This window comes from Rhinatrema bivittatum, chromosome 1, assembly GCF_901001135.1.
Source record: "Rhinatrema bivittatum chromosome 1, aRhiBiv1.1, whole genome shotgun sequence".
In the NCBI taxonomy this organism is placed as follows: domain Eukaryota; kingdom Metazoa; phylum Chordata; class Amphibia; order Gymnophiona; family Rhinatrematidae; genus Rhinatrema; species Rhinatrema bivittatum.
Genome location: NC_042615.1, coordinates 705,494,967 through 705,518,268, shown reverse-complemented (window position 1 = coordinate 705,518,268; position 23,302 = coordinate 705,494,967). Strand labels below are relative to the sequence as shown.

The 23,302-nt window shown below is 44.2% G+C and overlaps 1 protein-coding gene across 5 annotated transcripts in view; it reads left to right on the top strand.

The window, feature by feature from the left end:
* The first annotated feature begins 10,073 nt into the window (after window positions 1-10,073).
* ERBIN (erbb2 interacting protein) overlaps window positions 10,074-23,302 on the top strand; it is a 716,810-nt gene continuing 703,581 nt past the window's right edge. For 2 of the 5 annotated variants that reach the window (XM_029576010.1, XM_029576000.1), the window contains exon 1: window positions 10,076-11,139. The gene's annotated coding sequence lies outside the window, so the exon portion shown is untranslated. Of the gene's footprint in view, window positions 11,140-23,302 lie in introns of all 5 variants that reach the window. The other 3 variants (XM_029576039.1, XM_029576020.1, XM_029576030.1) reach the window with 3 other exon arrangements.

Sequence of the window (23,302 nt, the reverse complement as noted above, 5' to 3'; positions counted from 1 at the left end):
TGTGCTGGTGTCTCGTCTTGAGCCTCCGCTTCCTGATGTCCCAGGTTTCTTGGTGTCCTGCCCTTCTTGGTGTTTGCTTCAGTGCTCCTGAGCCTTCTGGTACCTGTCAGACCTGACTCCCTCGGATGACGTCTTTCCCGGGCTGGAGTAGCCTGCAGGTGGACTGGTGTCCTGTGCTCCTGAGCCGTCATGTCCTGCCAGCCTTTGTAGTGCTTCGGGCGACATCTGGTTTCGCTGTCAGAGTCCCACCTCGACTGGATTCTTCCCTGCGCTTGTCCCGTTCCAGCGTGGTCCGTGACCAGCCTCCTCGGGCTGTGTAGGGCACGCAGTGGGACAGGGTGGTCTGCGACCAGTCCCGCGGGTGGACTGTGTAGGGCACCCTGAGAGACAGTGCCAATGTCCTTCTGCCCAGCTTCTCGTCTCATCTGGACTTCGTCCTCGTCTCGTCCTGGATGCTGTTGCATCAGTCTTGGTGTCAAGTCTATGTCTCGTTCCTGATGTCGTCGCATCGACCCTGGTCCGGGATGCCGTTGCATCGACCATTGGTCCGTGATGTCTTCGCATCAGCCTTGGTGTCATGTCTTGTGCCAGCCTCGTCTCTGGTGCCGTCCGCATCAGCCTTGGTGTCATGTCTTAGTCTGCGATGCCGTAGCATCGATCTTGGTGTCATGTCTTCGTGTCAAGGCCTGTTTGCCCTCATCCTCAGGCTAGGCTTGCTGCTCCATGCCGATCCAAGCGGCAGGTCCGAAAGGGCTCGGAATGGTCGGAGGACCATTCACATTCCAACATCATCCTTTTGTTGGCCTTGGGAGCTTGCCGGCCTGGCGGATGGTAAGACCGTCTGCCATGGTGGAACACGCCGTCAACCCTCGGTGCGGTCCTAGATCAGTCTGGGGTCGGGCTGAGGCCCAAGGGCACACTAAAACACCCCGTACGTAATAGAATGCAAGGCCTTTCGAGGCCGCCACGTAACAGGAAAAGAATACTACGAGTGAAGTTATCAAATTTGCGGATGATACAAAATTATTCAGAGTAGTTAAATCACAAGCAGACTGTGATAGATTACAGGAGGAGCTTGCAAGACTGGAAGATTGGGCATCCAAATGGCAGATGAAATTTAATGGGGACAAATGCAAGGTGTTGCATATAGGGAAAGATAACCCTTGCTGTAGTTACAGATGTTAGGTTCTATATTAGGAGCTATCACCCAGGGAAAAGATCTAGGCATCATAGTGGATAATACTTTAAAATCATCGGCTCAGTGTGCTGCAGCAGTCAAAAAAGCAAACAGAATGTTAGGAATTATTAGGAAGGCAATGGTTAATAAAACGGAAAATGTCACAATGCCTCTGTATCGCTCCATGGTGAGACCACACCTTGAATACTGTGTACAATTCTGGTCGTCACATCTCAAAAAAGATATAGTTGCGATGGAGAAGGTACAGAAAAGGGCAACCAAAATGATAAAGGGGATGGAACAGCTCCCCTATGAGGAAAGGCTGAAGAGGTTAGGGCTGTTCAGCTTGGAGAAGAGACGGCTGAGGGGGGATATGATAGAGGTCTTTAAGATCATGAGAGGTCTTAAACTAGTAGATGTGACTCGGTTATTTACACTTTCGAATAAGAGAAGGATTAGGGGGCATTCCATGAAGTTAGCAAGTAGCACATTTAAGATTAATCGGAGAAAATTCTTTTTCACTCAACACACAATAAAGCTCTGGAATTTGTTGCCAGAGGATGTGGTTAGTGCAGTTAGTGTAGCTGGGTTCAAAAAAGGTTTGGATAAGTTCTTGGAGGAGAAGTCCAATAACGGCTATTGATCAAGTTTACTTAGGGGCGGATTTTAAAAGCCCTGCTCGCGTAAATCCGCCTGGATTTACGCGAGCAGGGCCTTGCGCGCCGGTGCGCCTATGTTCCATAGGCCTACCGGCGCGCGCAGAGCCCCGGGACTCGTGTAAGTCCCGGGGTTTTCGAGGGGGGCGTGTCGGATCGGCGCAGCGTTTTGGGGGCGGGACGCGGCGTTTTGGGGGAGGGCCCGGGGGCGTGGTTTCGGCCTGGGGCGGTCCGGGGGCATGGCCGCGCCCTCCGGAACCGCCCCCAGGTTGCGTCTCGGCGCGCTAGCGGCCCGCTGGCGCGCGGGGATTTACTTCTCCCTCTGGGAGGCGTAAATCCCCCGACAAAGGTAGGGGGGGGGTCTAGATAGGGCCGGGGGGGTGGGTTAGATAGAGGAAGGGAGGGGAAGGTGAGGGGAGGGCGAAAGCGAGTTCCCTCCGAGGCCGCTCCGAAATCGGAGCGGCCTCAGAGGGAACAGCGGCAGGCTGTGCGGCTCGGCGCGCGCCGGCTACACGACATCGGCAGCCTTGCGCGCGCCGATCCTGGATTTTAGCTGATACGCACGGCTACGCGCGTATCTACTAAAATCAAGCGTACTTTTGTTGGCGCCTGGTGCGCCAACAAAAGTACGCGAAGGCGCACTTTCTTAAAATCTACCCCTTAGGGAATAGCCACTGCTGTTAATTGCATCGGTAGCATGGGATCTTCTTGGTGTTTGGATAGTTGCCAGGTTCTTGTGGCCTGTTTTGGCCTCTGTTGGAGGCAGGATGCTGGGCTTGATGGACCCTTGGTCTGACCCAGCATGGCAATTTCTTATGTTCTTAAGAGGCAACACCCAACAACAGTACTGCCATCTGGGGATGGTGGCAGTACCAGTCAGGGGACCCCTTTTTCCAGGCAGCATAAAGTGGTTGAAAAGGAGCAGACTCACCCCACGCCCTCAGCCCCTTCTGGCACTCAGGTGGCAGGCCAGCAGCCCCCTGCCATGTGGCAGAAGCGACAACCCATCATGGAGGAAATGGGGTGGTGTGCGGTAGCGCTATCCCGGGGTAGGAGGCAGGCAGCCTCAAAAGTTGTAACCAGGAGCATTGGGGAAATGATTGCCCTTGATGACCAGCCCTTGCAGATATTGGAGAATGTGGGTTTCAAGCATTTGCTGAAGGTCATAGTTCAAAATTACAAAGTCCCCTCCAGAACCACATTTAGTAGAAAGGTCATCCCCAGTCTGTAGAACCAGTGTCGCATCCAAGCACTGCTAGCTAAGGCACAGGGGAGTGTGCATTTCACCTGTGATATCTGGACCACCATGAATGCTGGACACTCTTACCTCTCCCTGACAGCACACTGGTAGGACCTGGCTGAGGCAGGGGCAGGCAGCAGCTCTATTAGTGAACAAGTATCAGGGTGGAGGTGGGCTTTACTGCAGACCTGTCAGAAAATATTTTAATATTTTGTGCTTTATTGATAATTACTTATATTTAGTGAAGTCAGTAATCAATTAGCCATAAAGAGACATGTTAGCATTAATACCCATAAGCCTTTACTTTTCTAAAAGCCATGGTTTTAGTCAAGGCCTGTGCTGGAAAAACTCCAGCAAACAGCACCCTCCTCTACCCCCCCTTTTACAGACCTTGAGAAAGGCTGTTTTCAACTTAATTCTTATCTCTAAGCAAGAAAGAAGTCTGCATTTTATGGCCTTGGGCATCATTAAACATGTGGTCACTCAGGCGTGAATCCTAGGACAGAGGGGAGTGCTTGGTCTCTTCTCTCTGAAGTAGAAGGAACAAAAGTATTGATAAATAAAAGACCGGAAAAATGGGCAAAGCTTTAAACAGGGTAAGAATAACTCCTAATTTTTAATATCCTGAAATGGATAAAAATTGCTTGAACCTCATTCAAGGTTTTAGAACTGAAGTTCTTCAAAGGCTAAAAAGATAGATGTATTGACAGAAAAGATACAATTACTCTGGATCAAAGAATTCAAAGAGTTTTATAGGGTATAAAAACTTGAAGCAGTCAGAAGGAAGAAGGAGTGCTACTTTGATTTTCTTTGCACGTGATTATAGAGAGACAACAGCGGGCTGCTTCAGATATTTGGTAAACATTTAATCATTTATTCAAGTATATGAGAACCTTTAAATTGCTATTGTTTCTAGATTGGCAGATGTATTAGAAATGCATTGATTAATTAAGCAAAAGATGACATTGATTGATATTTACCTTATATTAATAATCTCAGTTACCTTATTAATGTTTATCACATTGATTGTAGGATATACTCTGGTAAAGTTAAGATTTGAACATAAAAGTGTTTCTTAGTCATTTAGAGATTTTTATTCATACCTTTCTTTATCTGAAATAAAGAAAATATTTTTTACTACAAACTGACTGGTTTATTTTAAATGTATGCTGTGCTGCATGAATTATTGGTGAATAAAGTTCTGTGGTAGATATGAACACACACCTCTGAAAATAAACTTTTTGTCTCTAGGCAGAAAGGGTAAGGAAGAGAATAGAAGTGGGGGGGTTTTATCTAAGCAGGATTCCCTGGTTTTAAATTCTGCAAGTGGTAGAAACCTCAATACTTATATTCAAAAACTTTACAGACCCACCTGACGGACGAGGCCCATACTTCAGCCAATATTCTAGCATGCATCAGACAGATGCTGGCGGGCTGGCAACTACACCAGCGAGACAGGAATCCAAAGGCAGGGTTCTTTGTCACAGACAATGGTGCAAACATGGTAAAGGCAATAATTGACAGGCACTTTCAGAGCATCCAATGTTTTGCACACACTCTGCACCTGGTAGTGAAGTCAGCTCTGGGGTTGGAGTCCAATCACCAAGAGAATGATTACCTGCATACATTAATACACAAGTGCAGGAACATAACAGCGTACTTCCACAGAAGTGTGAAGGCGGGGCAGGTTCTCCGACAAAAGCAAACTGATTTGGAGATGCCTCACAAGCATCTCATTCAAGATAATGCCACCCGGTGGAATTCCACCTTTATGATGATGCAGAGGTTAGTGAAGCTGCAGATTCCCCTTCATGAACTTTCTGGTTCAATGGACATACCGTAGGTGTGCAGAATCCCCTAGGGCATCATGATTGGTTAGTCGTGAGTCAGCTAGTAAAAATCCTGCAGCCCTTCAAGGATGTCACGGAGGAGCTGAGTTCCAGAAGTGCCACCTTGGCTGACATCATCCCTATAGTTAATTTTCTGGAGGAAAATTTGGAGGGCTTTAAACAGGAAGAAGGAATGACAGCTGAGGTGCTGCATTGTCTGGACGTTTTGCATCAGCAGGTGCAAGAGAGATTAAGCCCTTTAACAGAAGACCAGACATACATGCTCGCCACAATCTGTGATCCCCGTGTGAAAGGGAAACTCGCCCTACAGTCCAGTTGTCTCTCATTTGTGAAGGACCTGCTGTTAGCAAATGTCCATGATCAGGAGAACCATAGGCAGAGACAGATTAGGCATGAAGCAGGAGGAAATAGCGGCTGGTACTTTAGAGCGTTGTGCTAGCCCAAGCATGAGCAGCACTCTGTCAGCGACAGCTAGTACCTCCTCCTCCTCCAATTCAGTAAGCCAAAGGCATGTTGCCCATAAAGAATCATCTGTTCTGCTATGGGCTAGAGAGAAAGCAGCTGGCATGAGTGACTCTCAGCCCACCCAAGCAAAGGAGACATCAGCACAACTGTCAGTGATACGGTATCTCTCAGGGCCCACAGAGGACATGCTGACAGATCCGCTGGCATATTGGGCACACAAGTCCACTGTCTGGCCACACCTAGTCAAAGTGGTTCAGCGATAGCTGTCATGTCCACCAACCACTGTGCCCAGTGAATGTGTATTTTCAATGACAGGGGATATCATGAGCCCTCACCGCTCAAGGCTGGCACCAGAGTTGATGGAAATGGTAGTGTTTTTGAAAATAAACCTGCCTTTGCTTGGGTTTCCAAATTTTCCCTGTGAATGGCAAGATGAATAAAAGCAATTGAAAGCCTTGCAGCACCTCCAACTGCCTCCTATGCTCCAGATAATATCAGCACATGTACCTGACCTGAAACGCTGTGCCTGTCCGTTCACTGCCCAGGCCGTACATCCCTACAAGGACCTGACCTCAAAAGCTGGGACCGTCTGAGTTTAGTTCTAGCATTTCTAATTTCAGTTTCATGTATTTCTGCATCACTTCTTTCCAGAATATTCTTTTCCTGTTTTGCAACATTTGGAATGTAAGAACATAAAAAGCTGACTTAAGATGTTTGGAGCTTGCATATTTCATATGCTCAATAGTTTTCATGAACTTCATAATATGGGCCATGTCCCCGAAATCTTTCTTAGGTGCCAACAGTAATATTTCTAGTACTATAGAAAACTAGTGTCCCTTCGAGGGCTTGACCTCTATCCTCGAATGGTGTGCCTGCCCGTCCAGGCCTTATGTCCCTAAAAGGGCTTGACCTCAAATGCTGTGCCTGTCCGTCCAGGCTTTATGTCTCTACAAGGGTTTGACCTCGAATGCTGAGCCTGTCCGACCCGGCCTTACGTCCCTACAAGGTCTTGACCTCGAATGCTGTGCCTGTCCGTCCAGGATTTATGTCTCTACAAGGGTTTGACCTCGAATGCTGTGCCTGTCCGACCAGGCCTTACGTCCCTACAAGGGCTTGACCTTGAATGCTGTGCCTGTCTGTCCAGGCTTTACGTCTCTACAAGGGTTTGATCTCAAATGCTGTGCCTGTCCATCCAGGCCTTATGTCCCTAAAAGGGCTTAACCTCAAATGCTGTGCCTGCCCATCCAGGCCTTATGTCCCTAAAAGGGCTTGACCTCAAATGCTGTGCCTGCCCATCCAGGCCTTATGTCCCTAAAAGGGCTTGACATCAAATGCTGTGCCTGTCCGTCCAGGCTTTATGTCTCTACAAGGGTTTGACCTCAAATGCTGTGCCTGTCCGACCAGGCCTTATGTCCCTTCAAGGGCTTGACCTCGAATACTGTGCCTGTCTGTCCAGGCCTTACGTCCCTAAAAGGGCTTGACCTCTAATGCTGTGCCTGTCCATCCAGGCTTTACAAGGGCTTGACCTCCAATGCTGTGCCTGTCCATCCAGGCCTTATGTCCCTAAAAAGGCTTGACCTCTAATGCTGTGCCTGTCCGTCCAGGCTTTACGTCTCTACAAGGGTTTGATCTCAAATGCTGTGCCTGTCCATCCAGGCCTTATGTCCCTAAAAGGGCTTAACCTCAAATGCTGTGCCTGCCCATCCAGGCCTTATGTCCCTAAAAGGGCTTGACCTCAAATGCTGTGCCTGCCCATCCAGGCCTTATGTCCCTAAAAGGGCTTGACATCAAATGCTGTGCCTGTCCGTCCAGGCTTTATGTCTCTACAAGGGTTTGACCTCAAATGCTGTGCCTGTCCGACCAGGCCTTATGTCCCTTCAAGGGCTTGACCTCGAATACTGTGCCTGTCTGTCCAGGCCTTACGTCCCTAAAAGGGCTTGACCTCTAATGCTGTGCCTGTCCATCCAGGCTTTACAAGGGCTTGACCTCCAATGCTGTGCCTGTCCATCCAGGCCTTATGTCCCTAAAAAGGCTTGACCTCTAATGCTGTGCCTGTCCGTCCAGGCTTTACGTCTCTACAAGGGTTTGACCTCGAATGCTGTGCCTGTCCATCCAGGCCTTATGTCCCTACAAGGGCTTGACCTCTAATGCTATGCCTATCCATCCAGGCTTTACATCTCTACAAGGGCTTGACCTCTAACGCTGTGCCTGTCCATCCACATTTGGAATGTAAGAACATAAAAAGTTGACTTAAGATGTTTGGAGCTTGCATAGTTCATCTGCTCAATAGTTTTCCTGACCTTCATAATATGGGCCATGTTCCCGAAATCTTTCTTAGGTGCCAACAGTAATGTTTCTAGTACTATAGAAAACTGGTGGTAGTTGCACTCTAGTTTATCCTGTCTTCCCATAGGTTACAGAGGCACTGTGTAAACTACAAAGTCAACATAGGTTGATATTGTAGATTTGGGTGGGAGATGAAGTAAGCACTTCTTTTAGTCCTAACGGCTAAACACTCGTTGCAAAGGGAACCCTCAGTCTCTGGAAATTCAAAATACTAATCCTTCATAGCATGGATCCTTAATTAAGACAGACATGCTTTGATGGCTTGTGCTCCACTCTAGGGGCTAACCCAGTCCGGGGAGCCCTTTCCTGCTCAAAGGAAAGGGAACTCTCCCTGGGGTAGCCGGCCAGCCTATCTCTTAGTACCTGTTGACCCATGTTGAACCGCTGTTCACATGGCACCCTGCTCCACATCGCCACGCTTTGAAGGCTTGTGCTCCACTCTAGGGGCCAACCCATTCCAAGGAACCCTTTCCTGCTCAAAGGAAAGGGAACTCTCCTCGGGGTAACCGGTCAGCCTATCTCTTAGTATCTGTTGACCCATGTTGACCCCATGACACCCTCCTCCACCTCGGCCTTGAAAATTCTCGTTTGTATATCTGCTAACTCCACCAGATTTTAAAAGACCAGTGAGAGCTCACTAAATGCCAATGGAAACACCCCACTCTAGGGGTGAACCCATTCTAGGGAGCCCTTTCCTGCACAAAGGAAAGGGAACTCTTCCCGGGGCCAGCCTGTCCTGCCCATATCAAAACCACAGGGACCTGATTACCTCAGCTCTGCCAGCCTGTCTTGCCCCTATCAAAACCACAGGGACCAGATTACCTCCACTCTGCCAGCCTGTCTTGCCCCTATCAGCTTTCTGCCACTCTGCCTTGCTGCCATACACCAGATGACTCATTCACCTCCTTGTGGTGTTCTTGCCACTATCATGGTTCCCCAGTGTGTTGGTGCTAGTCTTTTTGCTTGCTATGTTCCCCCTTCATTGTGCTGTAGGATGTTGATGCCACTTGCCTTGCCACTTTGCCTGTTGTGCTGCCTTCAAGGGTTCATGCATCTGTTATTGGTGCTCTCTTTTGAAGCTGTGGTGTGTTTTTGACACCTCTGTTAAAGCACTCTTGCCACTCCTGGTACTCCTTTGCCCCTTTAAAGTGCCTTAGGCTATTCATGCCACTTTGGTGCCACTTTGCCACAGTCTAAGTACCTTGGAGCTCTTTTCTCATTCTGATGATTGCTCCCCAGAAGTTTCATCAGAATTCATAAGAAAACTCCAATTCTGCAGCCAAAAATAGGCAAATACTTCCCCCATTGACTTTAATGGGAAATCGGAAAACAAATAAAACTAATCGACGAATTGGTTTCCCCCCTATGAAACGAATGCAACGAATTTGGGTCTCGGCGAAACGAATACCAAATCGAAACAAATTGTTTCCTTCTGCATATTTCTATTTGCACATATTGCTAATACTACTTATCACTTCTGCAGTGCTACTTGACTTACACAGCACTGTAGAAAAACACCTATGATACAATCTCTGCTTTGTATTACTTATAATCTAATCAAGAGAAAAATAAGCAAAAGTCTAATTTTAGTTATTACTTGAAGCAAAATCGTTATAGCTAGCTGCAGCCCTCTACCCTCTTCCCCACAATTTTCTTGGGGTGGGGCGCACCACTTTTGATACTAGCAAAGGGAATATTATCTCTAAGGTTGGCCTTGTTTGATACATTCCTGGACTAGATTGTGACCACTCACAGTTTATGTAGAAAAAAATATATATAACATAGCTACCGTTTTCTCCACATGAGCTACTCATTACATCATCCCTATTCCAGTGTACCTGCAACTTGTTAGATTTAACTCCTGCATTCCGTCTCACACAAAAGTACAGCACCACTATAAATAAAGGTCCTGCCCGATGAATCACAAACTCTGATCCCTGCCCCGAAGTCCGATTCAGACACGTAATCAGTCGTATTCATGTGCAGCACCCCCCCCCCCCCCCCTTCCCTTCTTGGGGACACTTTTTCCTCCAGTACCGCCTTGCCAATGTTTCTCTCCGGACTACAAACTGTGAAACATATTTCAGTGTAGAAGTGCTTCTTCTACCTGAAAATGCTGCTTTCGTCGAATCAGGTTGTCTTTTTGTCTTTTGCGCACTCGGAGCTGTTTCTCGCTCTGGCCGGAGCAAAAATAAAGATCGGAGTCGGTTCCTTAGTTTTTAAAGGGGCCACACGTTTTTTTTTTAAGTATGTAAAACGAAAAAACCCCCAACTTTTTTCTCTTGTTTACATTGTGATTGGTTGTTGCCTTAGCTCGAAGGATGACGTCAGACTTTGAGACTGGTAGGGGCTGCAGATCGGAGGGCAGTGGGTGAGGGGGCGTGGAGAACTTTTTCTCCGCCCCTCTGGCGCAGTGTGTCTGCCTCGCTTTCGTAGGTGGTGGGTGCTGGCGGGTTGTTTCGTTACTACTGGAGTCTCGGCGCGACGCCTCCTACTTTGTGCGCGAGGCGGAAAGAGGGCGCTCGGGGCGACGTTTGTAGCCTGTGGCCGCCCTTCTTCCCCAGTGCGCGCGCTCTCTCTCTCGCTTTTATTTTTCTCCGTCAGTCGGGCGGCGGCGCTGCAGCTGCTGCATTCCTTGTCTGCCTCTGTTCCCCTTCTCTCCACCCCCCCCCCCCCCCAAATCTCTTCCTCCTTCTCCCGGTATGACGAATGGGGCAGAAGCGATCAGCTAAGCGGAGGCTTTGCTAGGGTCCGGACACCCACGAGGAGCTGCGCGTGCCCCTGAGCGGACTGCATTCCTGGGCGCGGCAGCTCCCAGAGCGCGCCTCGGAGGGGGTTACAGACGCCGCGCGGGGCCCCTGGAGCCTTGTCTGGAGGCGAGGGGGAGGAGCGCAGCCGCGAGCCGGAAAGGTGCTGCACTGCCGCCGCCGCCGGTGGACATGTTGGCTTTGGCTCTGTAGCCGCCGCTCGAGCGCACGCTTAGACATTTTGGACTTGGACTCGCTCTCCTGTTGGCTGTAAAGCAGTTGGCAGCTGGACTCCTTTTATTGTGGTAGTGTGGATTTTTTTTAAATTTATTTATTTTTCCTGACAAATTCCCAACTCTCTTTTTTACATTTTTTTCAAGCTGGTTTTAAGTACAGGAAGCGACTTCAGCCTGAGCAAAGAAACTTTTCCGTGTAGTGCACGTAACTTTTTAAAATTACTATCATTAGACAAGGTCGGTTATAGCGGCCAAAATAGGATTATCCAGGGCACGGGACAAGACATAAACCTGGGAAACTTGAAATCTCCTTTTCGATCATATTGAAGAAAAGCTGGTGGATGTAATTATTCTTTGGGTGAAGAGGATCTGTTGAAGCAGAAAACACCACCCAACTTTCATACGTACCGGAAATATATAAGGTAAAAATGACTCAAAATGTTCATAACAGGCTCTACCCCATGGGGGGTGGGGGACGGGACGCATTGTAGTTTCATGTCGTTTGTCAGAGTTAAACTATCTGCAGCTTAAAGAATATCTGTTTCGCGTTTTTCACTTCTCCTTTCTTCGGGCTTTTTAATGGGAAGGCCAGAGGAATTTGGACCTAGAGGCTTTTTTTTTTTCAACTGTATAGACAGAGAAGTTCTTTGTTCATCTAGAGCGTCCTGCAGTGAAACTATTTCCAGTAGACTACTACTTTGTTCTCGTTTGTATCTTTTCTTTCTCTTAGACACTCTTTATTAGGTTAATACAAAGTAACACGAGGTGGTTTAGCTTTCTGAGACAGCCCCCAGTATTAATTCTTTTTGCCTTTTTTTTAGCTCCCTACTAAAGTTTCAGGTATTTTTTTCCTCCTCTTTGAAAAGAAGCGGCTATTCAGTTTAAACACTCTTCCTTAGCCAACTTGTACATGTCTGTTTAACGAGTTAGGGACTTTTGATTTTCTGTGGCCATATGAGTGGTGTAAAGCTAATGTATTTGTTGTAGAACCTGACTTGAGTGGAATGGTGGAATGATTTTTATTATGAAACTTAAAGTCGGGCATTTAACGTTAAGTAAAACATTTCTTCACTCTGGTCCTTGGAGCTTCATATTATGACTCTGTTCTACAGTCTTCTTTTTATCCAAAAGACTTTGATTCATGAGCATTATTATCGTTCTGGTATTTAAAATATGTATCATCACTGTTGAAACTTTCTCTGGCGCAAACCACCCACCAAATCCTTATGAAACCAGGAGAGCAACAGTTTAAATGAATGTGTATGAGCTGCACATTATTAGACAAGATAGAGGGATCTGCATTTAATATTCAATTATTTTGTAATATTTCTTCATGGAAAGGGTAGTGGATGTATGGAATGCCCTCCAAAAAGGCATGGGATAGTGGTTAAATGATGGAAATGAAGAAAAGAGTAATTGGTGTTGACTGGGATAACCTGCACAGAGCAGACTGGATAGACCACTTGGGTCTTTTTGGGCTGACATTTAGAATGTCTCTGTTAATATTAGCTTTTATTTATTTGAATGCTACATACTTACAATAGATAAGTTTCACACTTTAGTACCTTGTGGTTGTCTAACATTTTGTGTGCTCTTGCATAATTTTGGTGGGTTTGACCATTTTTTCTAATATGTTCCTGTTGTGGTTTGCTGTCTTAAACATTTGGCATATAAATAAAAAATATCCAATGATGAGAGATTTTTTTAGAGCAGATTATGGTGTGCATATATAAAACAATAGATATCAAGATGCAATTAAGAGCCGAGGGAATAAAACTAAAGAAAATTGCTGATGATATTCAGTAATTGCAATAACTAAGATCTTCAGTAAATCCAAATCTGGAAAGTCAGACACCTATTTTCTGTAAGGTATGATGTCAGCCTTTCTAGGTCTGAGGATGACTGCCAAGTTGGGTTAGCTACTATCTGACAAGAAAGAAAAACCAGGCCCAATCTGTGGGCACAAATGAACCTGTGTCTATATGGTAATTCTCACAGTAATGCAGCTGTGTGAATAAATTTAACCCTATAATGCTGTGTTCAATTTCTTTAGATCCCTAACATAACACATTTACATATTGGAATGTCTTTAGTGGTTACATTGTTGATGTAGTTCACTCCAGTTTAATGTCACTCCTCTGCTAAGTCTGTTAAACATAATGTAAATATTGAATGTAATGCTTGGAGTACTACAGTATAAGCAACTCTAACTTAGGGAAAACACACTATCATTTATAGCAGAAATATTATTCCTCTTGGGCATCTGCTAGGCAGGACTGGAAATTTCTATGGCTCCTGCACACTTAATTTTAGTGCTGGCGCCTAACTTAATTTCTTGAAGATTGATCAGCCAACCTTGCTTGGAGCAGTCACTGGAAGAACTCCAGTCACGTTTCTCTGAAACCAGGGTTGCCACCTATAGAAGGAAGACCTGAAATTAGAGATGTCTCAATTCAATATCTGCCCAATGAAAACAGTCACTGCCAACCTGAAGGATCTATATCGCTTTCCATTACTACTGTATAAAAGCAGCAGCTCTGACGGCAGGGTGGGGAAAAAAGGTATTAGATTCTGAAGCGAGCCAATGCTGGACCCTGACTTTTACAGTCTCTGGTACTGATAGGCTGACATTGGGGATAAAGCTTCTATGGCCAAGTCCAAAAACAAAGAAAATTCAGGCGTGTTTGAAAGATCAGGAAGGGTGCTTACCACTGAAAAATTTTGTAGTAATTTTGTTACATTTTTGCTTGTTAGTATTACTATCCTTAACATAAAGCATGGGGGTAACCCGCATGGAGCGGCAGTTGCTGCCATGGGAAGCTTGATGGGCAGACTGGATAGACCATTTGGTCTTTTTCCACTGACAATACTTTTACCTGTAGGGTCTGAGCCACTGTCTGATGCAAACAGCAGTTAGTCTTGTAGGAAAAGTGGCTCTGGCAGAGCAGGAAGTGCTTCATCCACCAGATCTACTATAAGCCTTAACAGAGTAAGAGCTGGGACAGCCACTAGAGCTGGAATCGGGAAGCAAGAGTGTCGAGTTTTGGAGCAAGAGCAACTGGTGTTATTTGAGGCTTGGGGTCAGGGGTGCTCAATCCGGTTCTAAGGGGCCACCAGCCAATTGGTTTTCAGCATATCCTATATATGCATGAGATTTGTATGCACTGCATCCTGTGTATGCAAATATTTCTCATATTCATTAGGGATAGCCTGAAAACCTGACTGGCTGGGGGACCCATAGGACCTGTTTGTGTATCCCTGCTTTTTAGGTCATAAGGAACAGGCTGAGCCATACACTAACTGGGAGTAAAAACCAGGATTAGTGTATCCTCTCCTAGATTTGTTGCTATCTGGTAATCCTGATGTACGACCATAAAGTGGAGAGGGATAGAACTTCTTCTCCCTCCTGCAGTGTGTCTTTCCATTCTGCTCAGTGGGCCTTCAGGAGGAGAGTCTGCCCCAGAGTGGATATTTTTGGCTTTGAACATAAGAATTTGCCACACTGGATCAGACTGAGGGTCTATCAAACTCAGTATCCTGTTTCCAACAGTGGCAAATCCAGGTCACAAGTACCTGGCAAGATCCCAAACCATAAATAGATCCCATGCTGCTATCACACAGTAATAAATAGTAACTATTTCTTAAGTGGACTTCTCTTCCATGAACTCATCCAAACCTTTTTTAAACCCAGCTACGCTAACTGCCTTATCTACATCCTCTGGCAATGAATTCCAGAGCTTAACTGTGCAGTGAAAATGGTTTTTCTCAGATTTGTTTTGAATGTGCTACTTACTAACTTCATGAAGTGTCCCCTAATCTTTGTTTTGGTGTTTTTTTGAAAGATTTAATGACAGATTTACATTTACCCTGTTCCATTCATGATTTATAGACCTCTATCATATCCCCTCTCAGCTGTCTCTTCTCCCAACTGAACAGCCTTAACCTCTACCTTTCCTCATAGGGGAGCCGTTCCATCCCCTTTATCATTTTGGGCACCCTTCTCTGTACCTTTTCCAAAGCAACTATATCTTTTTTGAGATGCAGCAACCAGAATTGCACTCAGTATTTTAGGTGCGACCTCATTAAGTGATAAAGAAGCATTGTCATTGCCATTTTATTCTCCATTCCTTTTTAATAATTCCTTACATATTGTTTGCTTTTTTGATGCCCATCACCACACACTGAACTGAGGACTTCAAAGTATGATGCCCACGTTCTTTCCCTGGGTGGTAACGCCTAACATAGAACCCAACATCATTTAACTACAGTATGTGTGTAACTTTTTCCCATATCAATCACTTTTCACTTGCATATTAAATTTCATCTGCCATTTAAATACCCATCCTCCAGTCTCAGAAGGTCTTCCTGCAGTTTCTCATAATCTGCTTGTCATTTAACAGCTTACTGCCAATATTACTGTTATGGTATGTGGATGTGACTTGGGACCAGGATGAAAGCTGGTGAGTTGAGGGGCAGTTGGTGAAAGCCTGGTGAGTAGCTGATGGGAGGAGGTTGCAGGAAGATAAGGAAAGAGAGAGGTGAGAAGGGAGAACAGAGAAATGGATTAGGATGGAAATGATGAACCAAGTGATGAGAGAGGCAAAATGGAGAATGAAATTGGTGGAGATGGGGTGGGGGAGCTGGATGGAATGCAAGAGGTGGCAGTGGGGAGGTAGGTGTAAACATTGAAGTTATTTGTAAACATTTTAAGTGCAGTTTAAATGTTTAAAAATAAGTAGAAACAGTTTCTAGAAAGCCTTGGTTCTGTATTTCCCCATAGCTTCACATTCAGTCTCCTGTTATGCATTTCTTTGCCTCACTCTACCCTCAGTAATTGTCTTAGCTATCTAAACTACAAAGGTCACATCTCTAAGTCCTTCTGAGCCCCCAAAGTTTCAGACTTCTACCTGAAGCTATTTCCAGCTAATAAGAAAGTGTGCACACACAGTTATGCAAACCACAACACACACCGACATCCGTATGGTATGATAACCCTCTCTGAATTGAACAGCAGTTAAAAGTGAGGCTGAATTTATTTATAATGGGTGGGCCACTACGCCTGTGCTTCTCTGGAACCACCTTGAGGAAAAAAATTGGAAAAATAAGCACTGCATAGTTGAAAATAAGAGCTATGCAGACCTGAATTAAAGAAATGACCATTGTATCTAGGAATGGCATTGTATGGCTTAGGCTTACTGGATCCAAATACGTACATATGGGGTAGATCAATATTATCAAAATTATCTAATTTAAAAAAATATTTTTAACATTTAGACTAATATCAAATTGTTCCAATATAAAATACTTTTTTTTTATTAATCAGTATATATTACCATGTTTTCAATACAAATTTTTTATATAATCAGTTACTAAACAAATGTATATTGTTACATAATCTTAAATCCATACTATCACACTAATACATAAGATATAAACATTTTAGAAACATTTTATTCTTCACATATCAAATCACTCATACAACACACATTCACACATCACCATACAACCACCACTCAAAACATCATTAAAATGATAAAAATCCCCCAATAATATTCTTATATCCCCACAATTGATCTTCTATTCCAAATGTTGTTATAATCCTTTTCATTCCTTATTATATCCCTCTTTTTCACTCCTTATGTCCTGACAAGGTACCTTGTTTCACCCCATGGGCTTCTTCTGGGGATATCAATCCAAACTTTGACAATTCAAGGGGATATCAATCCAAACTTTGACAATTCAAGGGGATAACTCAATCAAAATCTTCAATGCGATACAAAGATCATTCTCTTCAACAGCACATAACCATGTGACTGATAATTACCAAATGAACTGTGTTGATAACACAGATTTTTTTTTTAATGTTCTTCATATACTATCCGATAACCATTTTACAAGCCGATTTTAACTCCATATTCTTCTTCCTATTCACTATGTCCTCTGTTATACCTTCTTATCCGAAATGTTCCGCTAACTAAACATATATTCCCCCAATTTTATCACACCAGAAGGGTCAAATATCCATCCATCTCCTTATGCATTTTGCTCTGTCCTTCACTTCAAACAAGCACACCAAGCGGTTGAGGCTTCACCAACATGGACGGAGGACATAGACACTAGGAGGAAGAACATGGAGTTAAAATCGGCCTGTGAAATGGTTATCGGGTGGTATATGAAGAACATTCAAAAAAATCTGTTATTGACTTGATTCCTTTGGTAATTATCTCCCGTCTGCTGAAGTTAGTTGGGCTGGAAAAAGGGAGATGCAGTGTTTGTGCATTTCTGGTCTATGAGGCAACTCTCTTCTTGGTTAGAAGCTGCTAGCTTATGTGTTGTTACTATTGCTCTAAGTGGCGAGGTGTGTGGAAAAATAACTGATAAGGTTTTTTCAGTAAGAGGAAATATCAAAAGGGAAGGGACATTTTTAATAAGTTGATTTATATTCTGCCTTTCAGGCGCTTCAAAGCAGATCACGTTAAGGCCTAACACGTGCAATAATGGCACATAGCAGTTTAAAGAATGATCCTGTTAGTTTTTACAGGAGGCAGTGGAGGGAGAAGTGACTTGCTCAAGGTCACAAGGAATGGCAGTGGCATTTGAGCCCTAGTTTGTAGCTCACTACTCTAAACACTAGGATACTCCTCCACTCCACTTTGAGAAACTCAAGTAGTATCTTTTAGGAAACACAAACATAAATCTCCTGCTTTGGAGGGACCATCTTTAAGGGTGAGAATTTAGTTTTCATGACCATTCAGGACAGGTGCAAGGATTTTAGACATCTTATGCAGGTTTTGTTTTTTTTTTTTTTTTAAGCCTTGTGTACCACCTCCTCCACCTCAGAGATTTTGATAATTAATGGCAATGGTGAGATGGGAAAATGATTGGTAAGATGAGGGGGAGGGCAGCGGTGGTGTTAGGCTGGATATGGGAATTTGTGTGCATCTGCCCAAAGTGAAGGAATTTCAACTATGCAGACTTGATGCGCCATTTTGATTATCTGTTGTAATTTACTATGTTTGTGTTAAATTGAGCAATCATGATGATCCGACCACCACCCCTCCCAGAATAATCTTGTAAAAATACATAATTGGACATCATTTGGATGTGAGGTCAGAATTCTCTTATTTTTAGATAGTAAAGAGTTAAGAGACATCAAATAAAAGGATACACAGAAAAGAGCAAGTCTTCTATGCTGGTCCATTTTTAGGGAACTCGCTTCCTAGAGAGTTGAGATTTGAAAGATTATCTAACATTTAGGAAGCTTGTTAACTCAGCTATTTACTTCTGCTTTTTAACCGATTATGGTGGTGTTTTTAAGAAATGATACTGATTAAACTGCAATTTTAAAATAGGTTTGGTATGGGTCATGATTGACTTGAATGTGTCTGTGTAATGTGTTTAGTTTGTTGTGGTTATTTTTATTGCATGTCAGTTTCCTTGTTTTTTTGAGCCATACCAAACTCACTTCATGTATTTCCTGAACAGACCCTTTTTACAAGTGCAAAACCTGTACAACAAAAACTTGAATTTTACTTAGATGTCTTCTGGAGCCCCAAAAACAATGTGCGTGAATGGTCCCTATTCTGAACATGTAATTTGTGAGAGAGGTCAGTTTTACATATTGGCTGCTGCTAATCGAGAAACTCAGTGTGGATGGTTATTTTGTACCTGATCTCATCTGACAGACCCTCTTACATAGTGGTTGTCCTTCTGTGGAATATGTTTTCTGTAACATCTTAAACTTTACTTTTCATTGGGTAGCATGGGGTAGGAAATTCTAATTCTTGAGTGCCACAAGCTGGTCAGGTTTTCAAGAAACCCACAATAAATATGCATTTGCATAAACTGCCTCCATTGCTTGTGAATGCATCTCATGCATATTCATTGTGGTTATCCTGAATATTTGACCTGCTTGTTGGCATTTGCTTGAGGACTGGATAGGCACAATATGCATGAGAGCTATTTGCATGCAATAGAGCCAATGCAAATTCATCTCATAAATATTCAGTATGGATATTCTGAAAACCTGAGTGGCTTGTGACACTTGAGGACTGGAACTGTCTATCCATCATGTAGCAGGTGTGTTTAAAGGTCATGTCATATTGTCATGTACTATATATAAAAGCCAGTTGATGTGTTCATGCGCTGATTTTCACTGCTGTTGCATTCACAGGCAGGGATATGTCATTGTGTTTGGGTTATGCTGTCTGCAATGACCTGGTGGTGGTCTCTTGACAGATAAGGCAGTGGTTCCCAATGCTGTCTTAGTTGACCCCTAGCCAGTTGGGATTATAGGATGTCTGTAATGAATATGCATGCCTGCCTCCATTTTATACAAATATATACCATGCATATTCATTATAGATATCCTAAAAACCTGACTGGCTGGAGGGAACCTCTGTGGTAGGGAGTGGGGCATTCATAGTTTTGGTGGTGATGGGGCTGGCCTGGCCTGGAAGATGGACAAAACAGTTGTGGGGGCTGAAGTATCCTGTGACACCTGGAGGACAGTTCCTTCACAAAGCGGGTGAGGGGGAGAGTCGAGGTCTCACTGTACACGTGACGAGGCCATGTAAACTTGTTTGGGCGCCTTCTGCTAGTTTTATCAATAGGTTTGAGATTAAACACAGAGAGCAGTCCATTGTGTGCTTTTCACTCATTTTTGCCTAGTAAAGGGTATTTGTAGCGAAAAAATGTAACATGAAGTACATAGAGGTGTTTTGTTTAGAGGATTAAGTTTTTTCAGTAGCTAGCATTAGCTGAACTTTAACATGTAAGAAAATGCCACAGAAATAACTTCTATGATGGATGTGCAGCATTTCAAGCTGAAAACTAGTACTATTTGTTTTCCATTCTTAATGCACGGCCTTTGAAGTCACATGGGACTCAAGATTCTTGAAAGAGTCTCAAAGGACCCTTAAGGAGAGAACAAAAATATCATGAGAGATGGTACAGCAAGAGCTAGTAGGAAAACTATTCAGCACTGTCCTGTGGGCAGCGTATCTTTTTTTTTTTTTTTTGTGTGTGTTCTGTCTGTTTTTCTCTTGCTTCTATGGGCCTTCAGCTCATTCCGAACCAGGCATTATGAGCCTTTATTTGCAGCTACCAGTGGACTTTTCCCCCCACCTTTTTATATTGGTTGTTGCTGAATTGAGGATTTAGAAAGTCCAGAACAACATAAGGCTATGTGTAAAAAAACTTTAAATGCATCATTGATTTCAAGTGAGTGTTATTAGACCTGTATGGATTTGTCATCCTACTATTAAGCTAAGTAATATTAGAAATCATCATTTGAAATCAAAGCCACCTATTCCATGAATTACATACAGTAATTAGTCTTTTTAACCTAGGAGTTATCTTCCTGCTTCTTTCGGCTTCAAGCTTAATAGGAACTGACCTCTAGTGGACTACGGTGTCACACGTGCAAACGCATAAGTATCTGAATTTTTTTTTCCCTCCTCAGTTTTATATGCTCCTCCCAGCTTTAGGTCAACCATCACATTGATAGGCCTTAGCCAGACCATACCCTTGGCTTCTTCCAGATTCTGGCTAACTTGGACCTTAAGTCTGGGTACTGGGTGTCATTTTTAAGTAAAACTAAAGGCCGGGTAGCCTTACCTCTGGTATGGCAGATACTACCATAAGACGTTTGCCGGGCAGACTGGATAGACCATTTGGTCCTTTTCTACTGTCATTACTATGTTACTGTGATGTTTTTCCTGGTCAGTAAATCAAGTAATGTAACATAGTAAATGATAGCAGATAAAGACCAAAATGGTCAATCTAGTCTGCCCAGCAAGGGGGCCGATGCAATACAGTGCGCTCACACGAGTGCACTGTTTAACCCGCTGTCGGACGTGGGTTAAATAGGCGCCAATCCACCCCCTAATACAATAGGGGGATTAGCGCCTATTTAACAAGTGTCCAACGTGGAGTGAATGAGAGAGCGCTCATCACATGCAAATGCATGTGAATGAGGCTATTACTCATTCACTCCAAATGCAAAAAAATAAATGTGCGTCTCAGCCGCACATTTATCGCTCGGGTATTAACGCCTGCCCAGAGCTGGCGTTAATAGCTGAGCGCATGTAAAAGAAGTATAGAAAAGCAGAAAAAACTGCTTTCCTGTACTTCAGTAAAAAAAAAACAAAAAATTCCTCGGCGAGTTATGAAGACCAATGCCAGTAAACTCGGCGTCAGTTTTCATAATTGATGCCAAGTTTACCGACGTCAGTGTTCATAACTGGCAGCCGCTGTGGGGCCGCGTTAGCAAGGTGGTATTAAGGTCGCGCAAGTGACCCTAGTGCCTCCTTGCTAGCATGACCCTCTAATTTGCCTATTGCATGGCGCCTGCTTTCCGTGAAAATTATTGCAGGGGCCCCAAGGTGTTTAGGGTATAACTGTCACCCTGGGCAGGTTATCTTACAATAAGGGAGGCCCCGTCTTATCCATAAAAGCAAGCAATGGCCAGGCTATCTTGTTTTCAACTTTTTGACTATTCACATACTAAGGGTAAAAAGGCTCCATCTGAGCCCTTCAAGCAAATAATGGCCAAAGCTTCCCTCTTCCAGCTTTTATTCATTCCTTCTTGCAGTGCACAGAGTCTGCCCCTGCCATAGAAAGAAGAGTAGATTTCCCTTGTCCTACCACCATCATAAGAAAACTTGATAAGACTTCATTAAAGTAATGCACACAGATAAAATATGGTTTAGCTATCTAACTATAAGATATAACCTGATGCATACCTTGAATGCAACACTGTTTGGTTGTAACTGGCAAGCTGTGAGTCCCGTGCCTGCTCTTTAGGTTTTTAACACTTCCATGCAGAAGTGTTACACCAGGAGTTACATAGGTTACCTGGTTCTTCATTTCATCCAATAGCGACTAGGGAACCTCTGTTTATTCCACTGCCATTCTTTACCGTATTTTGGCGGGACATTCCAGGCATCCACAACCCCTTTCTATGAAGAAATATTTTCTCCTCATCCCATTAGACGAGTGCACACAAGTGGGACTTGTTCCTGTCTACCAGCAGATGGAATCAGGGGGCAAGCGCTTTCCAGCTGTCCCTCTGTTTAGAGCCTGGTATAGTAGGGAAGGATCTAATTTCACTGTCCCTCATTGTTTCGTCAGACCAGTCCAGAGAAGTGGAATATACCTAAGCAGTAGCTATACCTGGAGGGATTATCCCTGAGCTGCCTTCAAGACCCCTGGGGCGAAGGCCATATTCTCCTTCGCCTGAAGATGTAATTTGTAGTGCTTCATAAATGAGTGGAGGGAAGGCAGATTTTTGCTGGTGCCTCTGACTTGTATTCTGCCCAAGATGCAGCTTGCACTCTAGTGGCATGTGCCCCCTTAGCCCTACTGGAACTGGCTTATCCTTCTTTATATAGGCTGTGGCTATCGCTTCCTTAAGATAGTGAGCAGTGGATGTCTTAGAGGCCACCTCACCTTTGCGGGCCCCAAAGGTCTAGCCAATTTACAGAATTAATTTGTGACTTTTAGGTATCTTAAGAGCTCTGCGTATGTCCAAGAATTAGAGCTCGGTCTTCTGGTCTGCATACTCTGATTTCCTGAATCCTGGTAAGGAAACCACCTGATTCAGATGAAGCTGATACTACCTTCGGTATGAATGATGGCATTGGTCTAATTGTACATACTATGAAGGATAACTTTAGTTCTTGCAAATACATCAAATTACAATCGCATGTGAAGAGAGAATTCAATATGTTACAACCACAATTTTACACATCAGTCTAACTGTAACTTTCTCTCTTGAAAATGTAAGGGCCCTGCAAGACAAATACTTGCAACTCAGAGGTTCTCCTCGCTGAGCAGATTGCTACCAACAATAGTCTTCAGAGTAAGATCCTTTTATGGAGGCTGTCTCATAATGTCTTAATACCCACGCAGGAAAACCCTGTGGCCACTTGGAGGGTCCTGCCAAGCACTGTACAGGCCCACCTGCACATGTGCTTCTACACAGCAACCTCCCAACTGCCACCTGGATTCCTGCTTGCCTCTGGGCAAGTTCCCTGTCTGCAGGCTATATCCCCTGGTGGTTTCTAGGGACACTGGGATCTCTCACAACCAAGAGTCACACAGTTCCTAGAATTACATCCACAGACCAAATATTCACAATGCCAGGATTGTTGGTCAACCCAAGACAGGCAGAGCTAACAAACTAAGTTTATTAAGAAAAAAGTAGGAACAGTGAATCTATAAAAATTTTAAATTGAAAACAAACATGTAAATCAAAGATTATACAGCAAAAGTTAACTGAACACTTTTCACTACTTTTCTCGTGCCTGGGAAGGAGAGGAAAAGGTTGTCCACAGGGCCTCAGTACAGAGATCAGCTCCCTGTCTACTCCCAGCCGAGACTGGAGAGTTTCAGAACCCACAGGATAAATTCTTTGTCTCCAGGGCTAATCCAGGCACACAGTATTAACAGCTTTTTGGCCAACGGTACTGCAGAATGTTTGTTTTACATGTACGCAGGGCTGCTGGAATGTGTATGCGGATCAAGTCACCTTCAGTTAAGGCAGCATCCAAAGCCTCTTCTGCTTGAGGTACAGTGCAGAGG